This window comes from Lissotriton vulgaris, chromosome 1_1 (genome assembly GCF_964263255.1).
Source record: "Lissotriton vulgaris chromosome 1_1, aLisVul1.2, whole genome shotgun sequence".
NCBI lineage: Eukaryota > Metazoa > Chordata > Amphibia > Caudata > Salamandridae > Lissotriton > Lissotriton vulgaris.
Window position 1 is genome coordinate 1,308,405,783 of NC_141685.1, and position 20,911 is coordinate 1,308,426,693.

A 20,911-nucleotide genomic window follows, 5' to 3' on the forward strand; every position below is an offset into this window, starting at 1 on the left:
CAAAAACGGATGATTTTCGACAAAAGAGATAACACCCCCCCATTACGTCATGCTTCAGAAATGTGGAAAATGGTCAGTTTTCAAATGTTTTATTTTTGAACGTCAGTTCACATTTGTAGGTGGATCATCAGTGTAAGAGCTAAAATTAGCCTGTTTAAAGTGATTTTCATGCTTTCAGGGGCTCGGGAAGTGAATTAAATACTATTTGGAGGCATTTAATGTTCGAGCAAAAACGGCTGATTTTCGACAAAAGAGATAACACCCCCCCATTACGTCATGCTTCAGAAATGTGGAAAATGGTCCGTTTTCAAATGCTTTATTTTTGAACGTCAGTTCACATTTGTAGGTGGATCATCAGTGTTAGAGCTAAAATTAGCATGTTTAAAGTGATTTTCATGCTTCCAGGGGCCCTAAACACAAGATTTATGGAATGGTTAAAAGTGCATGAAAATGGCCAATTTACTCACTCTGAGTTCTCAAAAAGGGTTTCGTCACCCCGGGAAGTGAATTAAATACCATTTGGAGGCATTTAATGTTCGAGCAAAAACGGCTGATTTTCGACAAAAGAGATAACATTCCCCCATTACGTCATGCTTCAGAAATGTGGAAAATGGTCCGTTTTCAAATGTTTTATTTTTGAACGTCAGTTCACATTTGTAGGTGGATCATCAGTGTTAGAGCTAAAATTAGCATGTTTAAAGTGATTTTCATGCTTCCAGGGGCCCTAAACACAAGATTTATGGAATGGTTAAAAGTGCATGAAAATGGCCAATTTACTCACTCTGAGTTCTCAAAAAGGGTTTCTTCACCCCGGGAAGTTAATTAAATACCATTTGAAGGCATTTAATGTTCGAGCAAAAACGGCTGATTTTCGACAAAAGAGATAACACCCCCCCATTATGTCATGCTTCAGAAATGTGGAAAATGGTCCGTTTTCAAATGTTTTATTTTTGAACGTCAGTTCACATTTGTAGGTGGATCATCAGTGTTAGAGCTAAAATTAGCATGTTTAAAGTGATTTTCATGCTTCCAGGGGCCCTAAACACAAGATTTATGGAATGGTTAAAAGTGCATGAAAATGGCCAATTTACTCACTCTGAGTTCTCAAAAAGGATTTCTTCACCCCGGGAAGTTAATTAAATACCATTTGGAGGCGTTTAATGTTCGAGCAAAAACGGCTGATTTTCGACAAAAGAGATAACACCCCCCCATTACGTCATGCTTCAGAAATGTGGAAAATGGTCCGTTTTCAAATGTTTTATTTTTGAACGTCAGTTCACATTTGTAGGTGGATCATCAGTGTTAGAGCAAAAATTAGCATGTTTAAAGTGATTTTCATGCTTCCAGGGGCTCTGGAAGTTAATTAAATACCATTTGGAGGCATTTAATGTTCGAGCAAAAACGGATGATTTTCGACAAAAGAGATAACACCCCCCCATTACGTCATGCTTCAGAAATGTGGAAAATGGTCCGTTTTCAAATGTTTTATTTTTGAACGTCAGTTCACATTTGTAGGTGGATCATCAGTGTTAGAGCTAAAATTAGCATGTTTAAAGTGATTTTCATGCTTCCAGGGGCCCTAAACACAAGATTTATGGAATGGTTAAAAGTGCATGAAAATGGCCAATTTACTCACTCTGAGTTATCAAAAAGGGTTTCTTCACCCCGGGAAGTGAATTAAATACCATTTGGAGGCATTTAATGTTCGAGCAAAAACGGCTGATTTTCGACAAAAGAGATAACACCCCCCCCATTACGTCATGCTTCAGAAATGTGGAAAATGGTCCGTTTTCAAATGTTTTATTTTTGAACATTAGTTCACATTTGTAGGTGGATCATCAGTGTTAGAGCTAAAATTAGCATGTTTAAAGTGATTTTCATGCTTCCAGGGGCTCTGGAAGTTAATTAAATACCATTTGGAGGCATTTAATGTTCGAGCAAAAACGGATGATTTTCGACAAAAGAGATAACACCCCCCCATTACGTCATGCTTCAGAAATGTGGAAAATGGTCTGTTTTCAAATGTTTTATTTTTGAACGTCAGTTCACATTTGTAGGTGGATCATCAGTGTTAGAGCAAAAATTAGCATGTTTAAAGCGATTTTCATGCTTCCAGGGGCTCTGGAAGTTAATTAAATACCATTTGGAGGCATTTAATGTTCGAGCAAAAACGGATGATTTTCGACAAAAGAGATAACACCCCCCCATTACGTCATGCTTCAGAAATGTGGAAAATGGTCCGTTTTCAAATGTTTTATTTTTGAACGTCAGTTCACATTTGTAGGTGGATCATCAGTGTAAGAGCTAAAATTAGCCTGTTTAAAGTGATTTTCATGCTTTCAGGGGCTCGGGAAGTGAATTAAATACTATTTGGAGGCATTTAATGTTCGAGCAAAAACGGCTGATTTTCGACAAAAGAGATAACACCCCCCCATTACGTCATGCTTCAGAAATGTGGAAAATGGTCCGTTTTCAAATGCTTTATTTTTGAACGTCAGTTCACATTTGTAGGTGGATCATCAGTGTTAGAGCTAAAATTAGCATGTTTAAAGTGATTTTCATGCTTCCAGGGGCCCTAAACACAAGATTTATGGAATGGTTAAAAGTGCATGAAAATGGCCAATTTACTCACTCTGAGTTCTCAAAAAGGGTTTCGTCACCCCGGGAAGTGAATTAAATACCATTTGGAGGCATTTAATGTTCGAGCAAAAACGGCTGATTTTCGACAAAAGAGATAACACCCCCCCATTACGTCATGCTTCAGAAATGTGGAAAATGGTCCGTTTTCAAATGTTTTATTTTTGAACGTCAGTTCACATTTGTAGGTGGATCATCAGTGTTAGAGCTAAAATTAGCATGTTTAAAGTGATTTTCATGCTTCCAGGGGCCCTAAACACAAGATTTATGGAATGGTTAAAAGTGCATGAAAATGGCCAATTTACTCACTCTGAGTTCTCAAAAAGGGTTTCTTCACCCCGGGAAGTTAATTAAATACCATTTGAAGGCATTTAATGTTCGAGCAAAAACGGCTGATTTTCGACAAAAGAGATAACACCCCCCCATTACGTCATGCTTCAGAAATGTGGAAAATGGTCCGTTTTCAAATGTTTTATTTTTGAACGTCAGTTCACATTTGTAGGTGGATCATCAGTGTTAGAGCTAAAATTAGCATGTTTAAAGTGATTTTCATGCTTTCAGGGGCTCGGGAAGTGAATTAAATACTATTTGGAGGCATTTAATGTTCGAGCAAAAACGGCTGATTTTCGACAAAAGAGATAACACCCCCCCATTACGTCATGCTTCGGAAATGTGGAAAATGGTCCGTTTTCAAATGTTTTATTTTTGAACGTCAGTTCACATTTGTAGGTGGATCATCAGTGTTAGAGCTAAAATTAGCATGTTTAAAGTGATTTTCATGCTTCCAGGGGCCCTAAACACAAGATTTATGGAATGGTTAAAAGTGCATGAAAATGGCCAATTTACTCACTCTGACTTCTCAAAAAGGGTTTCTTCACCCCGGGAAGTGAATTAAATACCATTTGGAGGCATTTAATGTTCGAGCAAAAATGGCTGATTTTCGACAAAAGAGATAACACCCCCCATTACGTCATGCTTCAGAAATGTGGAAAATGGTCCGTTTTCAAATGTTTTATTTTTGAATGTCAGTTCACATTTGTAGGTGGATCATCAGTGTTAGAGGTAAAATTTGCATGTTTAAAGTGATTTTCATGCTTCCAGGGGCCCTAAACACAACATTTATGGAATGGTTAAAAGTGCATGAAAATGGCCAATTTACTCACTCTGAGTTCTCAAAAAGGGTTTCTTCACCCCGGGAAGTTAATTAAATACCATTTGGAGGCATTTAATGTTCGAGCAAAAACGGCTGATTTTCGACAAAAGAGATAACACCCCCCATTACGTCATGCTTCAGAAATGTGGAAAATGGTCCGTTTTCAAATGTTTTATTTTTGAACGTCAGTTCACATTTGTAGGTGGATCATCAGTGTTAGAGCTAAAATCGCATGTTTAAAGTGATTTTCATGCTTCCAGGGGCTCTGGAAGTTAATTAAATACCATTTGGAGGCATTTAATGTTCGAGCAAAAACGGCTGATTTTCGACAAAAGAGATAACACCCGCCCATTACGTCATGCTTCAGAAATGTGGAAAATGGTCTGTTTTCAAATGTTTTATTTTTGAACGTCAGTTCACATTTGTAGGTGGATCATCAGTGTTAGAGCTAAAATTAGCATGTTTAAAGTGATTTTCATGCTTCCAGGGGCCCTAAACACAAGATTTATGGAATGGTTAAAAGTGCATGAAAATGGCCAATTTACTCACTCTGAGTTCTCAAAAAGGGTTTCTTCACCCCGGGAAGTTAATTAAATACCATTTGGAGGCATTTAATGTTCGAGCAAAAACAGCTGATTTTCGACAAAAGAGATAACACCCCCCCATTACGTCATGCTTCAGAAATGTGGAAAATGGTCCGTTTTCAAATGTTTTATTTTTGAACGTCAGTTCACATTTGTAGGTGGATCATCAGTGTTAGAGCTAAAATTCGCATGTTTAAAGTGATTTTCATGCTTCCAGGGGCTCTGGAAGTTAATTAAATACCATTTGGAGGCATTTAATGTTCGAGCAAAAACGGCTGATTTTCGACAAAAGAGATAACACCCCCCCATTACGTCATGCTTCAGAAATGTGGAAAATGGTCCGTTTTCAAATGTTTTATTTTTGAACGTCAGTTCACATTTGTAGGTGGATCATCAGTGTTAGAGCTAAAATTAGCATGTTTAAAGTGATTTTCATGCTTCCAGGGGCCCTAAACACAAGATTTATGGAATGGTTAAAAGTGCATGAAAATGGCCAATTTACTCACTCTGAGTTATCAAAAAGGGTTTCTTCACCCCGGGAAGTGAATTAAATACCATTTGGAGGCATTTAATGTTCGAGCAAAAACGGCTGATTTTCGACAAAAGAGATAACACCCCCCCCATTACGTCATGCTTCAGAAATGTGGAAAATTGTCCGTTTTCAAATGTTTTATTTTTGAACATTAGTTCACATTTGTAGGTGGATCATCAGTGTTAGAGCTAAAATTAGCATGTTTAAAGTGATTTTCATGCTTCCAGGGGCTCTGGAAGTTAATTAAATACCATTTGGAGGCATTTAATGTTCGAGCAAAAACGGATGATTTTCGACAAAAGAGATAACACCCCCCCATTACGTCATGCTTCAGAAATGTGGAAAATGGTCTGTTTTCAAATGTTTTATTTTTGAACGTCAGTTCACATTTGTAGGTGGATCATCAGTGTTAGAGCAAAAATTAGCATGTTTAAAGTGATTTTCATGCTTCCAGGGGCTCTGGAAGTTAATTAAATACCATTTGGAGGCATTTAATGTTCGAGCAAAAACGGATGATTTTCGACAAAAGAGATAACACCCCCCCATTACGTCATGCTTCAGAAATGTGGAAAATGGTCCGTTTTCAAATGTTTTATTTTTGAACATCAGTTCACATTTGTAGGTGGATCATCAGTGTAAGAGCTAAAATTAGCCTGTTTAAAGTGATTTTCATGCTTTCAGGGGCTCGGGAAGTGAATTAAATACTATTTGGAGGCATTTAATGTTCGAGCAAAAACGGCTGATTTTCGACAAAAGAGACAACACCCCCCCATTACGTCATGCTTCAGAAATGTGGAAAATGGTCCGTTTTCAAATGCTTTATTTTTGAACGTCAGTTCACATTTGTAGGTGGATCATCAGTGTTAGAGCTAAAATTAGCATGTTTAAAGTGATTTTCATGCTTCCAGGGGCCCTAAACACAAGATTTATGGAATGGTTAAAAGTGCATGAAAATGGCCAATTTACTCACTCTGAGTTCTCAAAAAGGGTTTCGTCACCCCGGGAAGTGAATTAAATACCATTTGGAGGCATTTAATGTTCGAGCAAAAACGGCTGATTTTCGACAAAAGAGATAACACCCCCCCATTACGTCATGCTTCAGAAATGTGGAAAATGGTCCGTTTTCAAATGTTTTATTTTTGAACGTCAGTTCACACTTGTAGGTGGATCATCAGTGTTAGAGCTAAAATTAGCATGTTTAAAGTGATTTTCATGCTTCCAGGGGCCCTAAACACAAGATTTATGGAATGGTTAAAAGTGCATGAAAATGGCCAATTTACTCACTCTGAGTTCTCAAAAAGGGTTTCTTCACCCCGGGAAGTTAATTAAATACCATTTGAAGGCATTTAATGTTCGAGCAAAAACGGCTGATTTTCGACAAAAGAGATGACACCCCCCCCATTATGTCATGCTTCAGAAATGTGGAAAATGGTCCGTTTTCAAATGTTTTATTTTTGAACGTCAGTTCACATTTGTAGGTGGATCATCAGTGTTAGAGCTAAAATTAGCATGTTTAAAGTGATTTTCATGCTTCCAGGGGCCCTAAACACAAGATTTATGGAATGGTTAAAAGTGCATGAAAATGGCCAATTTACTCACTCTGAGTTCTCAAAAAGGGTTTCTTCACCCCGGGAAGTTAATTAAATACCATTTGAAGGCATTTAATGTTCGAGCAAAAACGGCTGATTTTCGACAAAAGAGATAACACCCCCCCATTACGTCATGCTTCAGAAATGTGGAAAATGGTCCGTTTTCAAATGTTTTATTTTTGAACGTCAGTTCACATTTGTAGGTGGATCATCAGTGTTAGAGCTAAAATTAGCATGTTTAAAGTGATTTTCATGCTTTCAGGGGCTCGGGAAGTGAATTAAATACTATTTGGAGGCATTTAATGTTCGAGCAAAAACGGCTGATTTTCGACAAAAGAGATAACACCCCCCCATTACGTCATGCTTCGGAAATGTGGAAAATGGTCCGTTTTCAAATGTTTTATTTTTGAACGTCAGTTCACATTTGTAGGTGGATCATCAGTGTTAGAGCTAAAATTAGCATGTTTAAAGTGATTTTCATGCTTCCAGGGGCCCTAAACACAAGATTTATGGAATGGTTAAAAGTGCATGAAAATGGCCAATTTACTCACTCTGACTTCTCAAAAAGGGTTTCTTCACCCCGGGAAGTGAATTAAATACCATTTGGAGGCATTTAATGTTCGAGCAAAAATGGCTGATTTTCGACAAAAGAGATAACACCCCCCATTACGTCATGCTTCAGAAATGTGGAAAATGGTCCGTTTTCAAATGTTTTATTTTTGAATGTCAGTTCACATTTGTAGGTGGATCATCAGTGTTAGAGGTAAAATTAGCATGTTTAAAGTGATTTTCATGCTTCCAGGGGGCCTAAACACAAAATTTATGGAATGGTTAAAAGTGCATGAAAATGGCCAATTTACTCACTCTGAGTTCTCAAAAAGGGTTTCTTCACCCCGGGAAGTTAATTAAATACCATTTGGAGGCATTTAATGTTCGAGCAAAAACGGCTGATTTTCGACAAAAGAGATAACACCCCCCATTACGTCATGCTTCAGAAATGTGGAAAATGGTCCGTTTTCAAATGTTTTATTTTTGAACGTCAGTTCACATTTGTAGGTGGATCATCAGTGTTAGAGCTAAAATTAGCATGTTTAAAGTGATTTTCATGCTTCCAGGGGCTCTGGAAGTTAATTAAATACCATTTGGAGGCATTTAATGTTCGAGCAAAAACGGATGATTTTCGACAAAAGAGATAACACCCCCCCATTACGTCATGCTTCAGAAATGTGGAAAATGGTCTGTTTTCAAATGTTTTATTTTTGAACGTCAGTTCACATTTGTAGGTGGATCATCAGTGTTAGAGCAAAAATTAGCATGTTTAAAGTGATTTTCATGCTTCCAGGGGCTCTGGAAGTTAATTAAATACCATTTGGAGGCATTTAATGTTCGAGCAAAAACGGATGATTTTCGACAAAAGAGATAACACCCCCCCATTACGTCATGCTTCAGAAATGTGGAAAATGGTCCGTTTTCAAATGTTTTATTTTTGAACGTCAGTTCACATTTGTAGGTGGATCATCAGTGTAAGAGCTAAAATTAGCCTGTTTAAAGTGATTTTCATGCTTTCAGGGGCTCGGGAAGTGAATTAAATACTATTTGGAGGCATTTAATGTTCGAGCAAAAACGGCTGATTTTCGACAAAAGAGATAACACCCCCCCATTACGTCATGCTTCAGAAATGTGGAAAATGGTCCGTTTTCAAATGCTTTATTTTTGAACGTCAGTTCACATTTGTAGGTGGATCATCAGTGTTAGAGCTAAAATTAGCATGTTTAAAGTGATTTTCATGCTTCCAGGGGCCCTAAACACAAGATTTATGGAATGGTTAAAAGTGCATGAAAATGGCCAATTTACTCACTCTGAGTTCTCAAAAAGGGTTTCGTCACCCCGGGAAGTGAATTAAATACCATTTGGAGGCATTTAATGTTCGAGCAAAAACGGCTGATTTTCGACAAAAGAGATAACACCCCCCCATTACGTCATGCTTCAGAAATGTGGAAAATGGTCCGTTTTCAAATGTTTTATTTTTGAACGTCAGTTCACATTTGTAGGTGGATCATCAGTGTTAGAGCTAAAATTAGCATGTTTAAAGTGATTTTCATGCTTCCAGGGGCCCTAAACACAAGATTTATGGAATGGTTAAAAGTGCATGAAAATGGCCAATTTACTCACTCTGAGTTCTCAAAAAGGGTTTCTTCACCCCGGGAAGTTAATTAAATACCATTTGAAGGCATTTAATGTTCGAGCAAAAACGGCTGATTTTCGACAAAAGAGATAACACCCCCCCATTATGTCATGCTTCAGAAATGTGGAAAATGGTCCGTTTTCAAATGCTTTATTTTTGAACGTCAGTTCACATTTGTAGGTGGATCATCAGTGTTAGAGCTAAAATTAGCATGTTTAAAGTGATTTTCATGCTTCCAGGGGCCCTAAACACAAGATTTATGGAATGGTTAAAAGTGCATGAAAATGGCCAATTTACTCACTCTGAGTTCTCAAAAAGGGTTTCTTCACCCCGGGAAGTTAATTAAATACCATTTGAAGGCATTTAATGTTCGAGCAAAAACGGCTGATTTTCGACAAAAGAGATAACACCCCCCCATTACGTCATGCTTCAGAAATGTGGAAAATGGTCCGTTTTCAAATGTTTTATTTTTGAACGTCAGTTCACATTTGTAGGTGGATCATCAGTGTTAGAGCTAAAATTAGCATGTTTAAAGTGATTTTCATGCTTTCAGGGGCTCGGGAAGTGAATTAAATACTATTTGGAGGCATTTAATGTTCGAGCAAAAACGGCTGATTTTCGACAAAAGAGATAACACCCCCCCATTACGTCATGCTTCGGAAATGTGGAAAATGGTCCGTTTTCAAATGTTTTATTTTTGAACGTCAGTTCACATTTGTAGGTGGATCATCAGTGTTAGAGCTAAAATTAGCATGTTTAAAGTGATTTTCATGCTTCCAGGGGCCCTAAACACAAGATTTATGGAATGGTTAAAAGTGCATGAAAATGGCCAATTTACTCACTCTGACTTCTCAAAAAGGGTTTCTTCACCCCGGGAAGTGAATTAAATACCATTTGGAGGCATTTAATGTTCGAGCAAAAATGGCTGATTTTCGACAAAAGAGATAACACCCCCCATTACGTCATGCTTCAGAAATGTGGAAAATGGTCCGTTTTCAAATGTTTTATTTTTGAATGTCAGTTCACATTTGTAGGTGGATCATCAGTGTTAGAGGTAAAATTAGCATGTTTAAAGTGATTTTCATGCTTCCAGGGGCCCTAAACACAAAATTTATGGAATGGTTAAAAGTGCATGAAAATGGCCAATTTACTCACTCTGAGTTCTCAAAAAGGGTTTCTTCACCCCGGGAAGTTAATTAAATACCATTTGGAGGCATTTAATGTTCGAGCAAAAACGGCTGATTTTCGACAAAAGAGATAACACCCCCCATTACGTCATGCTTCAGAAATGTGGAAAATGGTCCGTTTTCAAATGTTTTATTTTTGAACGTCAGTTCACATTTGTAGGTGGATCATCAGTGTTAGAGCTAAAATCGCATGTTTAAAGTGATTTTCATGCTTCCAGGGGCTCTGGAAGTTAATTAAATACCATTTGGAGGCATTTAATGTTCGAGCAAAAACGGCTGATTTTCGACAAAAGAGATAACACCCGCCCATTACGTCATGTTTCAGAAATGTGGAAAATGGTCTGTTTTCAAATGTTTTATTTTTGAACGTCAGTTCACATTTGTAGGTGGATCATCAGTGTTAGAGCTAAAATTAGCATGTTTAAAGTGATTTTCATGCTTCCAGGGGCCCTAAACACAAGATTTATGGAATGGTTAAAAGTGCATGAAAATGGCCAATTTACTCACTCTGAGTTCTCAAAAAGGGTTTCTTCACCCCGGGAAGTTAATTAAATACCATTTGGAGGCATTTAATGTTCGAGCAAAAACAGCTGATTTTCGACAAAAGAGATAACACCCCCCCATTACGTCATGCTTCAGAAATGTGGAAAATGGTCCGTTTTCAAATGTTTTATTTTTGAACGTCAGTTCACATTTGTAGGTGGATCATCAGTGTTAGAGCTAAAATTAGCATGTTTAAAGTGATTTTCATGCTTCCAGGGGCTCTGGAAGTTAATTAAATATCATTTGGAGGCATTTAATGTTCGAGCAAAAACGGCTGATTTTCGACAAAAGAGATAACACCCCCCCATTACGTCATGCTTCAGAAATGTGGAAAATGGTCTGTTTTCAAATGTTTTATTTTTGAACGTCAGTTCACATTTGTAGGTGGATCATCAGTGTTAGAGCTAAAATTAGCATGTTTAAAGTGATTTTCATGCTTCCAGGGGCCCTAAACACAAGATTTATGGAATGGTTAAAAGTGCATGAAAATGGCCAATTTACTCACTCTGAGTTCTCAAAAAGGGTTTCTTCACCCCTGGAAGTTAATTAAATACCATTTGGAGGCATTTAATGTTCGAGCAAAAACGGCTGATTTTCGACAAAAGAGATAACACCCCCCCCCCATTACGTCATGCTTCAGAAATGTGGAAAATGGTCCGTTTTCAAATGTTTTATTTTTGAACGTCAGTTCACATTTGTAGGTGTATCATCAGTGTTAGAGCTAAAATTAGCATGTTTAAAGTGATTTTCATGCTTCCAGGGGCTCGGGAAGTGAATTAAATACCATTTGGAGGCATTTAATGTTCGAGCAAAAACTGCTGATTTTCGACAAAAGAGATAACACCCCCCGTTACGTCATGCTTCAGAAATGTGAAAATGGTCCGTTTTCAAATGTTTTATTTTTGAACGTCAGTTCACATTTGTAGGTGGATCATCAGTGTTAGAGCTTAAATTAGCATGTTTAAAGTGATTTTTATGCTTCCAGGGGCCCTAAACACAAGATTTATGGAATGGTTAAAAGTGCATGAAAATGGCCAATTTACTCACTCTGAGTTCTCAAAAAGGGTTTCTTCACCCCGGGAAGTGAATTAAATACCATTTGGAGGCATTTAATGTTCGAGCAAAAACGGCTGATTTTCGACAAAAGAGATAACACCCCCCCATTTCGTCATGCTTCAGAAATGTGGAAAATGGTCCGTTTTCAAATGCTTTATTTTTGAACGTCAGTTCACATTTGTAGGTGGATCATCAGTGTTAGAGCTAAAATTAGCATGTTTAAAGTTATTTTCATGCTTCCAGGGGCCCTAAACACAAGATTTATGGAATGGTTAAAAGTGCATGAAAATGGCCAATTTACTCACTCTGAGTTCTCAAAAAGGGTTTCTTCACCCCGGGAAGTGAATTAAATACCATTTGGAGGCATTTAATGTTCGAGCAAAAACAGCTGATTTTCGACAAAAGAGATAACACCCCCCCATTACGTCATGCTTCAGAAATGTGGAAAATGGTCCGTTTTCAAATGTTTTATTTTTGAATGTCAGTTCACATTTGTAGGTGGATCATCAGTGTTAGAGCTAAAATTAGCATGTTTAAAGTGATTTTCATGCTTCCAGGGGCCCTAAACACAAGATTTATGGAATGGTTAAAAGTGCATGAAAATGGCCAATTTACTCACTCTGAGTTCTCAAAAAGGGTTTCTTCACCCCGGGAAGTTAATTAAATACCATTTGAAGGCATTTAATGTTCGAGCAAAAACGGCTGATTTTCGACAAAAGAGATAACACCCCCCCATTACGTCATGCTTCAGAAATGTGGAAAATGGTCCGTTTTCAAATGTTTTATTTTTGAACGTCAGTTCACATTTGTAGGTGGATCATCAGTGTTAGAGCTAAAATTAGCATGTTTAAAGTGATTTTTATGCTTCCAGGGGCCCTAAACACAAGATTTATGGAATGGTTAAAAGTGCATGAAAATGGCCAATTTACTCACTCTGAGTTCTCAAAAAGGGTTTCTTCACCCCGGGAAGTGAATTAAATACCATTTGGAGGCATTTAATGTTCGAGCAAAAACGGCTGATTTTCGACAAAAGAGATATCACCCCCCCATTTCGTCATGCTTCAGAAATGTGGAAAATGGTCCGTTTTCAAATGCTTTATTTTTGAACGTCAGTTCACATTTGTAGGTGGATCATCAGTGTTAGAGCTAAAATTAGCATGTTTAAAGTTATTTTCATGCTTCCAGGGGCCCTAAACACAAGATTTATGGAATGGTTAAAAGTGCATGAAAATGGCCAATTTACTCACTCTGAGTTCTCAAAAAGGGTTTCTTCACCCCGGGAAGTGAATTAAATACCATTTGGAGGCATTTAATGTTCGAGCAAAAACAGCTGATTTTCGACAAAAGAGATAACACCCCCCCATTACGTCATGCTTCAGAAATGTGGAAAATGGTCCGTTTTCAAATGTTTTTTTTTTTAATGTCAGTTCACATTTGTAGGTGGATCATCAGTGTTAGAGCTAAAATTAGCATGTTTAAAGTGATTTTCATGCTTCCAGGGGCCCTAAACACAAGATTTATGGAATGGTTAAAAGTGCATGAAAATGGCCAATTTACTCACTCTGAGTTCTCAAAAAGGGTTTCTTCACCCCGGGAAGTTAATTAAATACCATTTGAAGGCATTTAATGTTCGAGCAAAAACGGCTGATTTTCGACAAAAGAGATAACACCCCCCCATTACGTCATGCTTCAGAAATGTGGAAAATGGTCCGTTTTCAAATGTTTTATTTTTGAACGTCAGTTCACATTTGTAGGTGGATCATCAGTGTTACAGCTAAAATTAGCATGTTTAAAGTGATTTTCATGCTTCCAGGGGCCCTAAACACAAGATTTATGGAATGGTTAAAAGTGCATGAAAATGGCCAATTTACTCACTCTGAGTTCTCAAAAAGGGTTTCTTCACCCCGGGAAGTTAATTAAATACCATTTGGAGGCATTTAATGTTCGAGCAAAAACGGCTGATTTTTGACAAAAGAGATAACACCCCCCCCATTACGTCATGCTTCAGAAATGTGGAAAATGGTCCGTTTTCAAATGTTTTATTTTTGAACGTCAGTTCACATTTGTAGGTGGATCATCAGTGTTAGAGCTAAAATTAGCATGTTTAAAGTGATTTTCATGCTTTCAGGGGCTCGGGAAGTGAATTAAATACTATTTGGAGGCATTTAATGTTCGAGCAAAAACGGCTGATTTTCGACAAAAGAGATAACACCCCCCCCCCATTACGTCATGCTTCGGAAATGTGGAAAATGGTCCGTTTTCAAATGTTTTATTTTTGAACGTCAGTTCACATTTGTAGGTGGATCATCAGTGTTAGAGCTAAAATTAGCATGTTTAAAGTGATTTTCATGCTTCCAGGGGCCCTAAACACAAGATTTATGGAATGGGTAAAAGTGCATGAAAATGGCCAATTTACTCACTCTGAGTTCTCAAAAAGGGTTTCTTCAACCCGGGAAGTGAATTAAATACCATTTGGAGGCATCTAATGTTCGAGCAAAAACGGCTGATTTTCGACAAAAGAGATAACACCCCCCCATTACGTCATGCTTCAGAAATGTGGAAAATGGTCCGTTTTCAAATGTTTTATTTTTGAACGTCAGTTCACATTTGTAGGTGGATCATCAGTGTTAGAGCTAAAATTAGCATGTTTAAAGTGATTTTCATGCTTCCAGGGGCCCTAAACACAAGATTTATGGAATGGTTAAAAGTGCAAGAAAATGGCCAATTTACTCACTCTGAGTTCTCAAAAAGGGTTTCTTCACCCCGGGAAGTTAATTAAATACCATTTGAAGGCATTTAATGTTCGAGCAAAAACGGCTGATTTTCGACAAAAGAGATAACACCCCCCCATTACGTCATGCTTCAGAAATGTGGAAAATGGTCCGTTTTCAAATGTTTTATTTTTGAACGTCAGTTCACATTTGTAGGTGGATCATCAGTGTTAGAGCTAAAATTAGCATGTTTAAAGTGATTTTCATGCTTCCAGGGGCCCTAAACACAAGATTTATGGAATGGTTAAAAGTGCATGAAAATGGCCAATTTACTCACTCTGAGTTCTCAAAAAGGGTTTCTTCACCCCGGGAAGTTAATTAAATACCATTTGGAGGCATTTAATGTTCGAGCAAAAACGGCTGATTTTTGACAAAAGAGATAACACCCCCCCATTACGTCATGCTTCAGAAATGTGGAAAATGGTCCGTTTTCAAATGTTTTATTTTTGAACGTCAGTTCACATTTGTAGGTGGATCATCAGTGTTAGAGCTAAAATTAGCATGTTTAAAGTGATTTTCATGCTTTCAGGGGCTCGGGAAGTGAATTAAATACTATTTGGAGGCATTTAATGTTCGAGCAAAAACGACTGATTTTCGACAAAAGAGATAACACCCCCCCATTACGTCATGCTTCGGAAATGTGGAAAATGGTCCGTTTTCAAATGTTTTATTTTTGAACATCAGTTCACATTTGTAGGTGGATCATCAGTGTTAGAGCTAAAATTAGCATGTTTAAAGTGATTTTCATGCTTCCAGGGGCCCTAAACACAAGATTTATGGAATGGTTAAAAGTGCATGAAAATGGCCAATTTACTCACTCTGACTTCTCAAAAAGGGTTTCTTCACCCCGGGAAGTGAATTAAATACCATTTGGAGGCATTTAATGTTCGAGCAAAAACGGCTGATTTTCGACAAAAGAGATAACACCCCCCCATTACGTCATGCTTCAGAAATGTGGAAAATGGTCCGTTTTCAAATGTTTTATTTTTGAACGTCAGTTCACATTTGTAGGTGGATCATCAGTGTTAGAGCTAAAATTCGCATGTTTAAAGTGATTTTCATGCTTCCAGGGGCTCTGGAAGTTAATTAAATACCATTTGGAGGCATTTAATGTTCGAGCAAAACCGGCTGATTTTCGACAAAAGAGATAACACCCCCCCATTACGTCATGCTTCAGAAATGTGGAAAATGGTCCGTTTTCAAATGTTTTATTTTTGAACGTCAGTTCACATTTGTAGGTGGATCATCAGTGTTAGAGCTAAAATTAGCATGTTTAAAGTGATTTTCATGCTTCCAGGGGCCCTAAACACAAGATTTATGGAATGGTTAAAAGTGCATGAAAATGGGCAATTAACTCATTCTGAGTTATCAAAAAGGGTTTCTTCACCCCGGGAAGTGAATTAAATACCATTTGGAGGCATTTAATGTTCGAGCAAAAACGGCTGATTTTCGACAAAAGAGATAACACCCCCCCATTACGTCATGCCTCAGAAATGTGGAAAATTGTCCGTTTTCAAATGTTTTATTTTTGAACATCAGTTCACATTTCTAGGCGGATCATCAGTGTTAGTGCTAAAATTAGCATGTTTAAAGTGATTTTCATGCTTCCAGGGGCTCGGGAAGTGAATTAAATACCATTTGGAGGCATTTAATGTTCGAGCAAAAACGGCTGATTTTCGACAAAAGAGATAACACCCCCCCCCCATTACGTCATGCTTCAGAAATGTGGAAAATGGTCCGTTTTCAAATGTTTTATTTTTGAACATCAGTTCACATTTGTAGGTGGATCATCAGTGTTAGAGCTAAAATTCGCATGTTTAAAGTGATTTTCATGCTTCCAGGGGCTCTGGAAGTTAATTGAAAACCATTTGGAGGCATTTAATGTTCGAGCAAAAACGGCTGATTTTCGACAAAAGAGATAACACCCCCCCCATTACGTCATGCTTCAATAATGTGGAAAATGATCCGTTTTCAAATGTTTTATTTTTGAACGTCAGTTCATATTTGTAGGTGGATCATCAGTGTTAGAGCTAAAATTAGCATGTTTAAAGTGATTTTTATGCTTCCAGGGGCCCTAAACACAAGATTTATGGAATGGTTAAAAGTGCATGAAAATGGCCAATTTACTCACTCTGAGTTCTCAAAAAGGGTTTCTTCACCCCGGGAAGTGAATTAAATACCATTTGGAGGCATTTAATGTTCGAGCAAAAACGGCTGATTTTCGACAAAAGAGATAACACCCCCCCATTTCGTCATGCTTCAGAAATGTGGAAAATGGTCCGTTTTCAAATGCTTTATTTTTGAACGTCAGTTCACATTTGTAGGTGGATCATCAGTGTTAGAGCTAAAATTAGCATGTTTAAAGTTATTTTCATGCTTCCAGGGGCCCTAAACACAAGATTTATGGAATGGTTAAAAGTGCATGAAAATGGCCAATTTACTCACTCTGAGTTCTCAAAAAGGGTTTCTTCACCCCGGGAAGTGAATTAAATACCATTTGGAGGCATTTAATGTTCGAGCAAAAACAGCTGATTTTCGACAAAAGAGATAACACCCCCCCATTACGTCATGCTTCAGAAATGTGGAAAATGGTCCGTTTTCAAATGTTTTATTTTTGAATGTCAGTTCACATTTGTAGGTGGATCATCAGTGTTAGAGCTAAAATTAGCATGTTTAAAGTGATTTTCATGCTTCCAGGGGCCCTAAACACAAGATTTATGGAATGGTTAAAAGTGCATGAAAATGGCCAATTTACTCACTCTGAGTTCTCAAAAAGGGTTTCTTCACCCCGGGAAGTTAATTAAATACCATTTGAAGGCATTTAATGTTCGAGCAAAAACGGCTGATTTTCGACAAAAGAGATAACACCCCCCCATTACGTCATGCTTCAGAAATGTGGAAAATGGTCCGTTTTCAAATGTTTTATTTTTGAACGTCAGTTCACATTTGTAGGTGGATCATCAGTGTTACAGCTAAAATTAGCATGTTTAAAGTGATTTTCATGCTTCCAGGGGCCCTAAACACAAGATTTATGGAATGGTTAAAAGTGCATGAAAATGGCCAATTTACTCACTCTGAGTTCTCAAAAAGGGTTTCTTCACCCCGGGAAGTTAATTAAATACCATTTGGAGGCATTTAATGTTCGAGCAAAAACGGCTGATTTTTGACAAAAGAGATAACACCCCCCCCCATTACGTCATGCTTCAGAAATGTGGAAAATGGTCCGTTTTCAAATGTTTTATTTTTGAACGTCAGTTCACATTTGTAGGTGGATCATCAGTGTTAGAGCTAAAATTAGCATGTTTAAAGTGATTTTCATGCTTTCAGGGGCTCGGGAAGTGAATTAAATACTATTTGGAGGCATTTAATGTTCGAGCAAAAACGGCTGATTTTCGACAAAAGAGATAACACCCCCCCCCCCATTACGTCATGCTTCGGAAATGTGGAAAATGGTCCGTTTTCAAATGTTTTATTTTTGAACGTCAGTTCACATTTGTAGGTGGATCATCAGTGTTAGAGCTAAAATTAGCATGTTTAAAGTGATTTTCATGCTTCCAGGGGCCCTAAACACAAGATTTATGGAATGGTTAAAAGTGCATGAAAATGGCCAATTTACTCACTCTGAGTTCTCAAAAAGGGTTTCTTCAACCCGGGAAGTGAATTAAATACCATTTGGAGGCATTTAATGTTCGAGCAAAAACGGCTGATTTTCGACAAAAGAGATAACACCCCCCATTACGTCATGCTTCAGAAATGTGGAAAATGGTCCGTTTTCAAATGTTTTATTTTTGAACGTCAGTTCACATTTGTAGGTGGATCATCAGTGTTAGAGCTAAAATCGCATGTTTAAAGTGATTTTCATGCTTCCAGGGGCTCTGGAAGTTAATTAAATACCATTTGGAGGCATTTAATGTTCGAGCAAAAACGGCTGATTTTCGACAAAAGAGATAACACCCGCCCATTACGTCATGCTTCAGAAATGTGGAAAATGGTCTGTTTTCAAATGTTTTATTTTTGAACGTCAGTTCACATTTGTAGGTGGATCATCAGTGTTAGAGCTAAAATTAGCATGTTTAAAGTGATTTTCATGCTTCCAGGGGCCCTAAACACAAGATTTATGGAATGGTTAAAAGTGCATGAAAATGGCCAATTTACTCACTCTGAGTTCTCAAAAAGGGTTTCTTCACCCCGGGAAGTTAATTAAATACCATTTGGAGGCATTTAATGTTCGAGCAAAAACAGCTGATTTTCGACAAAAGAGATAACACCCCCCCATTACGTCATGCTTCAGAAATGTGGAAAATGGTCCGTTTTCAAATGTTTTATTTTTGAACGTCAGTTCACATTTGTAGGTGGATCATCAGTGTTAGAGCTAAAATTAGCATGTTTAAAGTGATTTTCATGCTTCCAGGGGCTCTGGAAGTTAATTAAATATCATTTGGAGGCATTTAATGTTCGAGCAAAAACGGCTGATTTTCGACAAAAGAGATAACACCCCCCCATTACGTCATGCTTCAGAAATGTGGAAAATGGTCTGTTTTCAAATGTTTTATTTTTGAACGTCAGTTCACATTTGTAGGTGGATCATCAGTGTTAGAGCTAAAATTAGCATGTTTAAAGTGATTTTCATGCTTCCAGGGGCCCTAAACACAAGATTTATGGAATGGTTAAAAGTGCATGAAAATGGCCAATTTACTCACTCTGAGTTCTCAAAAAGGGTTTCTTCACCCCTGGAAGTTAATTAAATACCATTTGGAGGCATTTAATGTTCGAGCAAAAACGGCTGATTTTCGACAAAAGAGATAACACCCCCCCCCCCCCATTACGTCATGCTTCAGAAATGTGGAAAATGGTCCGTTTTCAAATGTTTTATTTTTGAACGTCAGTTCACATTTGTAGGTGTATCATCAGTGTTAGAGCTAAAATTAGCATGTTTAAAGTGATTTTCATGCTTCCAGGGGCTCGGGAAGTGAATTAAATACCATTTGGAGGCATTTAATGTTCGAGCAAAAACTGCTGATTTTCGACAAAAGAGATAACACCCCCCGTTACGTCATGCTTCAGAAATGTGAAAATGGTCCGTTTTCAAATGTTTTATTTTTGAACGTCAGTTCACATTTGTAGGTGGATCATCAGTGTTAGAGCTTAAATTAGCATGTTTAAAGTGATTTTTATGCTTCCAGGGGCCCTAAACACAAGATTTATGGAATGGTTAAAAGTGCATGAAAATGGCCAATTTACTCACTCTGAGTTCTCAAAAAGGGTTTCTTCACCCCGGGAAGTGAATTAAATACCATTTGGAGGCATTTAATGTTCGAGCAAAAACGGCTGATTTTCGACAAAAGAGATAACACCCCCCCATTTCGTCATGCTTCAGAAATGTGGAAAATGGTCCGTTTTCAAATGCTTTATTTTTGAACGTCAGTTCACATTTGTAGGTGGATCATCAGTGTTAGAGCTAAAATTAGCATGTTTAAAGTTATTTTCATGCTTCCAGGGGCCCTAAACACAAGATTTATGGAATGGTTAAAAGTGCATGAAAATGGCCAATTTACTCACTCTGAGTTCTCAAAAAGGGTTTCTTCACCCCGGGAAGTGAATTAAATACCATTTGGAGGCATTTAATGTTCGAGCAAAAACAGCTGATTTTCGACAAAAGAGATAACACCCCCCCATTACGTCATGCTTCAGAAATGTGGAAAATGGTCCGTTTTCAAATGTTTTATTTTTGAATGTCAGTTCACATTTGTAGGTGGATCATCAGTGTTAGAGCTAAAATTAGCATGTTTAAAGTGATTTTCATGCTTCCAGGGGCCCTAAACACAAGATTTATGGAATGGTTAAAAGTGCATGAAAATGGCCAATTTACTCACTCTGAGTTCTCAAAAAGGGTTTCTTCACCCCGGGAAGTTAATTAAATACCATTTGAAGGCATTTAATGTTCGAGCAAAAACGGCTGATTTTCGACAAAAGAGATAACACCCCCCCATTACGTCATGCTTCAGAAATGTGGAAAATGGTCCGTTTTCAAATGTTTTATTTTTGAACGTCAGTTCACATTTGTAGGTGGATCATCTGTGTTAGAGCTAAAATTAGCATGTTTAAAGTGATTTTCATGCTTCCAGGGGCCCTAAACACAAGATTTATGGAATGGTTAAAAGTGCATGAAAATGGCCAATTTACTCACTCTGAGTTCTCAAAAAGGGTTTCTTCACCCCGGGAAGTTAATTAAATACCATTTGGAGGCATTTAATGTTCGAGCAAAAACAGCTGATTTTCGACAAAAGAGATAACACCCCCCCATTACGTCATGCTTCAGAAATGTGGAAAATGGTCCGTTTTCAAATGTTTTATTTTTGAATGTCAGTTCACATTTGTAGGTGGATCATCAGTGTTAGAGCTAAAATTAGCATGTTTAAAGTGATTTTCATGCTTCCAGGGGCCCTAAACACAAGATTTATGGAATGGTTAAAAGTGCATGAAAATGGCCAATTTACTCACTCTGAGTTCTCAAAAAGGGTTTCTTCACCCCGGGAAGTTAATTAAATACCATTTGAAGGCATTTAATGTTCGAGCAAAAACGGCTGATTTTCGACAAAAGAGATAACACCCCCCCATTACGTCATGCTTCAGAAATGTGGAAAATGGTCCGTTTTCAAATGTTTTATTTTTGA